The 8910-nt window shown below is 39.2% G+C and overlaps 1 long non-coding RNA gene across 1 annotated transcript; it reads left to right on the top strand.

Annotated features, from left to right (window-relative positions):
• The first annotated feature begins 520 nt into the window (after window positions 1-520).
• LOC142172820 (uncharacterized) lies at window positions 521-2014 on the top strand. The gene is made up of 2 exons (XR_012701789.1): window positions 521-693; window positions 1800-2014. It is a non-coding gene; the product is annotated as an uncharacterized LOC142172820 (long non-coding RNA).
• Window positions 2015-8910: the final 6896 nt, after the last annotated feature.

The following is an 8910-nucleotide window of genomic DNA, read 5'->3' as shown; positions in this document are numbered from 1 at the left end:
ACGGAAGATTTTAAAAGAAAAAAGGGGATACACGGACAAGGAAAAAAGGAGAAAGGGGATTTGAAAAAAAAGAGAAAGAGAATGTACTGTTCATCTTCTTCTTCTGGCTTTGAAGAAGAAGAAACTAAAAAAAAAAAAGAAACGAGCTAGCCCATTGCTTCCTCTTCTTTCACGTCCAAAACGACTCGCTCACCTTCAGCTTCCCCAACAGCACTGTTGCTGCGTCGCCATCGCCACCCCCATCCCGTTGAGCAGCAGCTGTTCGTTGCTGTTGTTGCTTCAGTCGACCACCCCCGTCGCCTTCTTCACGTCCAAACAAACCCAACTGCCCCTCCGTCGACCATTACCCCTCAACACCACCCCACTGCTCGATCAAACCCCACTGCTCGCGACGCCGCTGCTGCTCACCACCAACCCACTGCTCGCGACGCCGCTGCAGCTCACCACCAAACCCAGCTGCCCAGCTGCTCCTCACCACCACCCGCAGCTGCTCCTCACCACCAAACCCAGCCACTGTCACGTCGACCATGGCAGCAGCGAACCCAGCTGATGCCGCTGCTACTCCTTACAACACCCTCGCCCCTCCATGCTAATCCGCCACAGTCCAAACGTCCAGCTTCTGCTTCGTGCTTTTTCAACGTCCACAAAACAGTCCGTTCAACCTCCAATAGTTCAACTCCGAGTTCGACTTGGGTTCGTTCAAGTTTTAGATTTTTCTTTCAAGATTATTTAGTTCATTTGATTTATTTTCCGTTAGGGTTTTTGGTTTTAAGTGTTGTTCGTAATCTTGTTTTGTTCGTTCTATTTTTCGGATTATTGAATCTTTGTTTAAAGTATTTATTTTTGTAAATCTTGTCTTGTTCGTTAGTTCTCCTTCTTCTTCAAGACCTTTTATTCGGTCAAGGTTTTTCTTCTGTTTGTTTGAGTATGCGTTATAAGCTACCTTCGATTTGAACAACTTCGTCGAATAGTTAGTTTGTGATTGCTTTGTTTGGACGAATACAACATGAATCACTTCTTAGGTCTGTTTTGATGCTTGAATCTTTTGTGTGAATTTGACTTAAGGATTGGTTGTAGCTGTGTAGTGATTTGGTGTAGTTGTAAATCAGAGAGGTTTAAATACAGATTGCTAAGAGTGAGGGCAAGGCAATAATAATAGGGGATTTTCAGGGGTATTTTTGGGTGTTAAAAGATTTAAAATGTTTAGTATTAGTAGTCTGTTAGTTGAATATTTAGTGTATAATTAAATTAATGAATTATTTAATGAAAAGGGAATTAGTAGTGCAGAATACACCCTGTCTAGTATCTTTAAGGGTGGAAAATCAGAAAATAAGCATGAGATTAATGATAAAAGTGTATAGATGCACATGGGATGGAATATACAGGCTGAAAGTGAAAACTTTGAATAAATAATGTTTAGTTCTAGCCTATAAATAGGAGGAGTTGATATAGAGAAGGGGACTGAAAAATTTAGAGAAGAAAAATTTTCAGAACTTCAAAGTGAGAAATAGGCTAATTTTTCAGAATTAAAAGTCAGTCTTTGAGAGCTAAAAATTGAAAGTGATGTCCTTTTCTTTACTACTGAAATCAGAACTTTGTTACTGCTTTCTGTGGATTGCGTTTAGTGCTACTGAATTTTCAGTCAGGCTTTCCGGGGTTTTTCAGTTTGGTTCTGACCATTGTTACACTGGTTATTGCTGGGTTTTGTTGCTGTTATTTGCTGTGGGATTCTGTTGCTGTGCTACTGCTGTACATTGTTGCTCCTGACCTCTTTTCTCTATTTGTAATTCGAATTTCAGGTACACATTCGAATCTTGTAGCTATAGAGCTTTGAAGTTGAAATGCAGCAATAAAATCCAACCGCTTCAATAAAGTAGATAGTAGACAATCTGGTCTATTCAGTTGTTTTCTTTGTGAACTATTTTAATTTTTTTTTTGTATAATTGGACTGAAAAGAGAAGGAATCGTATAAATGGTCATGCGCTGATATAGCATGAACCTTTCAATTTTGTCAGATTAATGGGGTAAATCATGATAAGTAGCATATCTCTAGTTAGTTGTTTGTTTCCATGCATATATTCAAGTAGTCCATAAACGAGATAAAAGTACTTAGTCAAAACCCGATTAGTATTTCGTTTAGATGGTCAAAACTAATTTCCATTAGTCCTCTTAAGTGATTATACTCTCATCAGTATTGGCATTAATTCATATTACAAATAGTCTCACATAGATAGATTGTGGACTTGATAAAAATGTAAATGTAAGGTGGTTGGGTAGTGTCAACATTATAGCTCCAATAATAATAATAATAGAAGTAAATAAATAAATAAAGGTCGTAGTCGATAATTTTATGTATTAATAATTAAGTATACTTACACTAATGTAGAGTAGTTTCAATAAGCATTTAGTATAGTTAAATTACGAATCCATTAGGGTTAATGAATTAGTCTATAGCTTTGATCATTTAGTTAACCTCACCACAGTTAAAAATGGCTAATTTTAGTAATGTTAGTCAATCTTGTATGTTTTTTTTCATATATACATAATTCCATTTTTAGTAATATTAGCTTATGGAATAAGGCGCGAAACAATTTTCCATTTTTACAAGTTCAAGTATAATTTTCGTTAGCATCTGTTGTAATCTATTAATTAAATAAGTTACGGTTTTAGTATGTAATTAACCAAGATTTTTCTTTATTTAGAGACAAATAAAAATAGAAATGTAGTTACTTTCCTTTTAAAAAATAAATAAATAAATAAATGAGACGAGCTTCGTCAAAAATAAAAAAAAAACAAAAAAAATAATAAATAAAAAAAATTGCAGGACCCTTAGTAAAGGTTTAAGAAATTTTTTAGAAGTCGGGAAAGGCCGTTTAGCGAATTTCACGTCCCTCCCAAAAGATAATAACGCGCTAGAATCTTTAGGCGCGACTTTTAGTAAATTACATTCCTAAATATGGGTGGGCATTTTATGCGGCCCGAATCCAAATCCTAAGACGTTGAATAGAGTGTGCCTAAGATTGAGGGTTCATTTGATGCGGCGCAATCCGAAAACATACTTTAAACGGCGTTCACTCTCTCGAATAAATATGTATATGTAAAAGCAATAAAAAGTAGAATCAGCACATAGGTTATTCATGTAAAAATCAGATAATAGCTAAATGCAACAGTTGAGCGACCGTGCTAGAACCACGGAACTCGGGAATGCCTAACACCTTCTCCCGGGTTAACAGAATTCCTTATCCGGATTTCTGGTTCGCAGACTGTTAAACAGAGTCATTCTTTTCCTCGATTCGGGATTAAATTGGTGACTTGGGACACCCTAAATCTCCCAAGTGGCGACTCTAAAATAAATAAACAAGTCCCGTTTCGATTGTCCTTTAATTGGAAAAACTCCTTCACCCCTCGCGGGGGCGGAAAAAGGAGGTGTTACAAGGAGAAAGGAGGACGACAAAGTCTTATCTATGATGTAAGGATGTCGTTGAAATGTTCCCCTATTGACTTTGAGTAGAAAATGAGCCTTAGAGATGAAAGCTACAACTTTATATATCAAAATAATCCTCTACCGACCTTGTAGGTCCCAAAGGGAGCTGCTTGCGCAGTCTCGCGAAAATGCGAATATCTCTCAATTCTGATGTCGTATCAACGAACAATTTAATGCATTGAAAACTAAACTCGCAGATCTTCAATTTGGTACATAGATAATCCCGTAATTCCAATTACATTGAGATAAAAACTTAGTAACATTAGACCAAAATTTTAAGTTAAATTATGAATGTAACTTGCGACAACTTTTGTTTAATAACTCGTTTGACTTCAAAACTTAACACATGACTATAATATGACTAATATAACTCATAAAATCACCGCCTTATCATGTTAAGCACCTTATTATCACCCCAAAAGTACGGCTTATAACATTTCCAACTTGCCGACTTTCAACGAAACTTATTTTCTTCGATCCGTTTAGCTTCTAAACCTTCCATCCCTCTTGGTACTTGCAGTTCATGATCTTAAATACTGTTTACCTCCAAGGTAACATGATTAAATTACTTTGTGTACTTTTATGATCTCATTTTCGAGCTTACACTAACTGACTTACGACGTACTTTTATGTACGAAAACATGGGGTGTAATATATATATATATATGTGTGTGTGTGTGTGTGTGTGTATGTATATATGTATACTCTAACATGATTTCTAACATATTTAACTCTTAAATATTGTTTGTATGTATACTCTTAAGTATTGTTTACCTCCAAGGTAACATGATTAAATTACTTTGTGTACTTTTATGATCTCATTTTCGAGCTTACACTAACTGACTTACGACGTACTTTTATGTACGTAGAAGAAGCCAAAAGTCCCCCTCCCCCTCTTGTTCTCTTCTCTAGTATACTAGTGATGGTTAGCCCGGCTACGCACGGGCCCAATCTTGGATGATTGACTCTGTCTTTGAAAATTTAGATATGATTAATTAATTTAATAATTTGATTATTTATCATTAGGGAACTTAAGATAATGTCCATTTTGTTATATTTTCAGTTTCTTTCTGAAAAAAGTATCTCGATGGAATTTGTATAAGTTCAAAAGTTATTCACTCGTTACCAAACTTAATATTACCTTTCTAAGTGTTAGCTTGTTATTTTTAAATTTTAAATTTTAATTTGATTTCCATGTATTCATAAGTTAACATAGTGTATTACATGATATTGTTAGTTTTTCCAACAATTATGGTGATGTATGGGAGAGGTAAGCAATGATGCAACTCTCCTTAGTGAGATAAGCAATGATGCAATGAGTGGTAGGTGAGATGTGAATATTGCAAATTGATCCTTCTTGGTAGGTGAGATTTGCACTTTTGGTCCCTATCTCAAAACTATAAATACCCCCTTCCATTTCATTGTATAACACACCAAAAAAATAAATATATCAAAACTCAAGAAGAAAGAGTTTGAGAGGGAGAGAGATATAGTTCCTTTAGGAATGTTTCCTAACAGGGGAGTGACAAAATAGTGAGTAGAAATACTAGTCGAGTATTTTTCGGGAAACACTTTTGTGTGCACCACTATTTTGGGTAGAGCTCAGGAATTGTTGTACCTCCAAATTATTGGGGAAGTCTCTCTTTGTATGCCTGCTAAATGTTTTAGTGGAAGTCGGTGTCGGATTTGTGGACGTAGCCTAAACGTTTTAGGTGAACCACGTTAAATATTGTGTCATTTATTTTTGGGTTTCGTTGATCATTTATTTTATTCCGCTGTGCAGTAGTGTTTAGTGCCACCGGGTCCTAACAAGTGGTATCAGAGCTTTGGTTAGAGTACTATTCATACGTACGGTACTATTCATACGTACGGTACTATTCATACGTACGAGTTACTATTCACCGTCGGAATTTTTTTTTAGATTGCAGAAGTCTGTCAAATTCTGATCTAAATGGAGGCGAGGACAAGCAAGATGGTCAACCTGAATGGCATAAATTATCACTTATGGAGAAACAAGATGAAGGATCTCCTTTTCGTGACAAAGATGCACCTGCCGGTGTTCAGTTCTCAGAAACCTGAAGATAAGTCAGACGAGGACTGGGAATTTGAGCACAACCAAGTGTGCGGCTACATACGGCAATTTGTTGAAGACAATGTGTACAACCACATTTCTGGTGTGACACATGCAAGGTCGTTATGGGACAAGCTCGAAGAGTTGTATGCCTCTAAAACAGGTAACAACAAATTATTTTACTTGACAAAATTAATGCAAGTAAAATATGTAGAAGGGACAACTGTGGCAGATCACCTTAATGAAATACAAGGGATTGTCGACCAGTTGTCGGGAATGGGCATAAAGTTCGATGACGAGGTACTTGCTCTTATGGTGCTGGCAACACTCCCAGAGTCATGGGAAACCTTGAAGGTTTCAATCACCAATTCTGCACCCAACGGTGTGGTAAACATGGAGACAGTCAAGAGTGGCATTCTGAATGAAGAAATGAGACGCCGATCACAAGGAACATCTTCTTCACAGTCAGAGGTGTTGGCTGTTACGGCCAGGGGGAGAAGTCAAAATAAGAGCCAGAGTAACAGAGATAAGAGCAGAGGTAAATCCAACAAATTTGCAAATGTTGAGTGCCATTACTGCAAAAAGAAGGGGCATATCAAAAGATTTTGCCGACAGTTTCAGAATGACCAGAAGAAGAACAAAGGCAAAAAGGTGAAGCCCGAAGAAAGTAGTGATGATGAAACGAACTCCTTTGGTGAGTTCAACATTGTCTACGATGACGACATTATCAATCTGACAACCCAAGAGATGACCTGGGTGATTGATAGTGGGGCTACCATTCATGCGACGCCACGAAGAGAACTCTTCTCATCTTACACACCTGGAGACTTTGGTCGTGTAAAGATGGGAAATGCCAATTTCTCAACAGTTGTAGGCAAAGGTGATGTTTGCCTAGAGACCATGAATGGGATGAAGCTACTTTTAAGAGATGTCAGGCATGTTCCAGATATGCGCCTGAATCTGATCTCCGTAGACAAGCTCGATGAGGAAGGTTACTGCAATACCTTCCATAATGGCCAATGGAAGCTCACAAAGGGCTCATTGGTGGTGGCACGGGGCACGAAGCAGTCAAAGTTGTACGTGACCCAGGCGAGCATCTCCCAACAAGTTATAAATGTTGCAGAGAATGATAGCAATATCAAGTTGTGGCATAGACGTCTTGGCCACATGAGTGAGAAGTCAATGGCGCGTTTGGTAAAGAAGAACGCCTTACCAGGTCTAAACCAGATCCAGTTGAAGAAGTGTGCTGACTGTTTAGCTGGGAAACAAAACAGAGTTTCGTTCAAAAGATTCCCTCCTTCCAGAAGGCAAAATGTGTTGGATCTGGTACACTCAGATGTATGTGGGCCTTTCAAGAAGTCCCTCGGTGGTGCCCGATATTTCGTGACCTTTATTGATGATCATTCACGAAAGACATGGGTATACACGCTGAAGACCAAGGATCAAGTGTTTCAAGTTTTCAAACAGTTTCTGACCTTGGTGGAAAGAGAGACTGGTAAGAAGTTGAAGTGCATCCGGACAGACAATGGCGGTGAATACCAGGGTCAATTTGATGCTTACTGTAAATAGCATGGTATTCGACATCAGTTCACACCTCCTAAAACTCCCCAGTTGAATGGCTTGGCTGAGAGGATGAACAGAACTTTGATCGAGAGAACCAGATGTTTACTCTCTCATTCAAAGTTGCCAAAGGCTTTCTGGGGTGAAGCTCTAGTTACAACAGCCTATGTGCTGAACCATTCACCCTGTGTCCCTCTTCAGTACGAGGCTCCAGAAAAGATTTGGTCAGGAAGAGATATCTCTTATGATCAATTACGGGTATTTGGCTGCAAAGCCTATGTCCATGTTCCGAAAGATGAAAGGAGCAAACTTGATGTCAAGACAAGGGAGTGTGTATTCATCGGCTATGGTCAAGACATGCTTGGCTATAAGTTCTATGATCCGGTGCAGAAGAAGCTCGTCAGGAGTCGAGATGTCGTGTTCGTTGAGGACCAAACAATTGAAGACATTGACAAAGTAGAGAAGTCCACTGATGATTCTGCTGAGTTTGAGTTGCCTCCAACAGTGGTGCCGAGACAAGTTGGAGATGATGTTCAGGATAATCAACCTGAAGCCCCTGATCTTCCTAATGAAGATGAACCAGCAGATACTGAAGGTAACGAGGACAATGGTGATGATGATGCAGACGAGGAGGATCAACCTCAACCACCAATCCTCAATAACCCTCCTTATCACACAAGATCTGGAAGAGTTGTGCAACAGTCTACCAGATATTCTCCACATGAGTATGTGTTACTCACTGACAGGGGAGAACCCGACAGCTTTGAAGAAGCTATTGATGATGAACATAAGGAGAAGTGGATAGAAGCCATGCAAGACGAGATGAAATCCTTGCATGAGAACAAGACGTTTGAGCTGGTGAAGTTGCCGAAAGGCAAGAGAGCTTTGAAGAATAAGTGGGTGTTCAAGATGAAGCATGATGAACACAATTCCCTTCCGAGATTCAAAGCAAGATTGGTCGTCAAAGGTTTCAATCAAAGGAAAGGCATTGACTTTGATGAAATATTCTCACCAGTTGTGAAAATGACCTCAATACGCACGGTGCTGGGATTAGCAGCAAGCCTCAACCTGGAGGTTGAGCAGATGGATGTAAAAACCGCCTTCCTACATGGTGATTTGGAAGAGGAGATATACATGGAGCAACCAGACGGTTTCCAGCAAAAGGGGAAAGAGGACTGCGTTTGTAGATTGAGGAAAAGCCTCTATGGCTTAAAACAGGCACCAAGGCAGTGGTACAAGAAGTTTGAGTCGGTGATGGGGCAACAAGGCTACAAGAAGACAACTTCAGACCATTGTGTGTTCGCTCAGAAGTTTTCTGACGATGATTTCATCATCCTATTGCTCTATGTGGATGATATGTTGATTGTTGGCCGGAATGTTTCCAGAATTAATAGCTTAAAAGAACAGCTAAGCAAGTTCTTCGCCATGAAAGACTTGGGGCCAGCAAAACAGATCCTTGGGATGAGGATTATGCGAGACCGAGAAGCCAAGAAGTTATGGTTGTCTCAGGAGAAGTACATCGAGAAGGTACTTCAACGGTTCAACATGGAGAAAACTAAAGCAGTTAGCTGTCCTCTTGCTAACCACTTTAAATTGAGCACCAAGCAAAGCCCGTCAACAGATGATGAGAGAAGAAAGATGGAGCGGATTCCATATGCTTCAGCAGTAGGAAGTTTGATGTATGCCATGGTTTGTACACGGCCAGATATCGCTCACGCTGTAGGAGTGGTAAGTAGATTTCTTTCTAATCCAGGAAAGGAACATTGGGATGCTGTTAAGTGGATTCTCAGGTATC

This window comes from Nicotiana tabacum, chromosome 18 (assembly GCF_000715075.1).
Source record: "Nicotiana tabacum cultivar K326 chromosome 18, ASM71507v2, whole genome shotgun sequence".
NCBI classification, from domain to species: Eukaryota; Viridiplantae; Streptophyta; class Magnoliopsida; order Solanales; family Solanaceae; genus Nicotiana; species Nicotiana tabacum.
The sequence above is the reverse complement of the archived record's forward strand: the minus strand, read 5'-3'. Positions and strand labels throughout refer to the sequence as shown.